At 39.1% G+C, this 2,061-nt stretch overlaps 1 protein-coding gene across 1 annotated transcript in view; it reads right to left on the reverse strand.

The window, feature by feature from the left end:
- The window catches only part of LOC104995018 (putative heterogeneous nuclear ribonucleoprotein A1-like 3), a 15,148-nt gene that overhangs the window by 12,340 nt on the left and 747 nt on the right, over window positions 1-2,061 (reverse strand). The window lies entirely within an intron of this gene.

Consider the following 2,061-nt stretch of genomic DNA (forward strand, 5'->3'; position numbering starts at 1 on the left):
TGAGTCAACTCTTCGCATCAGGTGGCCGCAGTACTGGAGTTTCAGCTTTAGCATCATTCCTTCCAAAGACACCCCAGGGCTGATCTCCTTCACAACGGACTGGTTGGATCTCCTTGCAGTCCAAGGGACTCTCAAGAGTCTTCTCCAACACCACAGCTCAAAAGCATCTATTCTTCGGCACTCAGCTTTCTTCACAATCCAACTCTCACATCCATACATGACCACTGGAAAAACCATAGCCTTGACTAGACAGACCTTTGTTGGCAAAGTAATGTCTCTGCTTTTGAATATGCTGTCTAGGTTGGTCATAACTTTCCTTCCAAGGAGTAAGTGTCTTCTAATTTCATGGCTGCAGTCAGCATCTGCAGTGATTTTGGAGCCCCAAAAAATAAAGTCTGACACTGTTTCCACTGTTTCCCAATCTATTTCCCATGAAGTGATGGGACCAGATCCCATGATCTTCGTTTTCTGAATGTTGAGGTTTAACCCAACTTTTTCACTCTCCTCTTTCACTTTCATCAGGAGGCTTTTGAGTTCCTCTTCACTTTCTGCCATAAGGGTGGTGTCATCTGCATATCTGAGGTTATTGATATTTCTCCCAGCAATCTTGATTCCAGCTTGTGCTTCTTCCAGCCCAGCGTTTCTCATGTGAATATTTGTGTATAAATATACATATTCATAAATTTTCAGTTCTCTTGGTTATGTGCTCAGGAATAATATTGCTGGAGCATATCATAAATCTGCTTTAGCTTAAGAAAATGCCAAACTGTTTTTCATAGCAGCTACATATCAGCAATATATGAGGATTTCAGTTTCTCTGATCCTCTCTGACACTTGTTACTGTTCATCTTTTTTATTACAGCCATCTTAGTACATATGAAGTAGTATCTCATTGTGGTTTGATCACATTCCCCTAATGATTAGTGATTTTGAGAATCTTTTCATGTGCTATTGATATTTGTATATCTTCTTTGGAGAAGCATCTATTCAAGTCTTTTGCCCAATTTTTAATTGGGTTATTTGTCTTTTTTTGGGGGGGGAGGTTGTAAGAATCCTTCCTGTATCCTGGATATAAGTCCCTTGTCAGGTATACAGTTTGGAGATATTTTCTTCAATTTTTGTGTTATCTTTTTAGTTTCTTTTTTTTTTTTCAAGAGGGTATTAAATCTTTTATTGATTACACATGATAATGGATGATACACAAGCTTCATTCCCATCTATAACTTTATCTGGTACCATAATTCAATTTAGATATATTGCATAGGATGTACCAATAATCATTAATAACCAAAAAAATTAAAAAACTCCATGACTTTGCATGGGTGACCCTTTTAATGATGGACTCCAGGTCACAACACAGTAACTGTCAGTTCAACTACACCAAGGTTCTGAAGACAACAGCTTCTCCACCAAGCAGGTTGTAAATAAATTTCAAATGGAACCTGGCATCACCCTGAAGGAATTCTAACTTCACACTGTTGGGGTAGTTTACCAAAATGGCTTCAGAGTAGACTAACTTTACACAGCACATTAAAAAAAAAAAAAAGACATTTATTCAGCGTCATGATCAGACTATTACATTTAGCAATCAACAGCATGGGTACAAAAAAAAAAATCTACATTAAAACCCTTTGTTGGAATGCTTTACACTTTCCACAGAACAGAAACTAAAATAACCTGTTATACAATTAGTCACAAGTACAGTCCTTGAGTTTTTTGCCCATACACATGAGTATTGTCTAAAACATGTCTTCTTTGTAGCAGCTAGGCCCTGCCACCACTGTGCTTGGCTGAGTTCACAAATCTGTTGTAACCTGTAGCTTCCCTGTCACTTCTCTGGCTCTCCTCTCCTGCTAAGCTTTGTTTCCTGGCAGTAAGTAAAACCTTCTCCCACTGCCATAACTACTGATGCTGCTGGAGCCACCATAGCCACCTTGGTTTCGTGGTTTGGCAAAGTATTGGCCTCCACCACCACAGGGGCCAGAACTTCTGCCTCCAAAGTTTCCTCCTTTCATGGGTCCAAAATTTGAAGATTGACTGTTGTAATTGCCAAAATCATTG

Source organism: Bison bison, unplaced genomic scaffold (genome assembly GCF_000754665.1).
Source record: "Bison bison bison isolate TAMUID 2011002044 unplaced genomic scaffold, Bison_UMD1.0 scf7180017864270, whole genome shotgun sequence".
Lineage (NCBI taxonomy): Eukaryota > Metazoa > Chordata > Mammalia > Artiodactyla > Bovidae > Bison > Bison bison.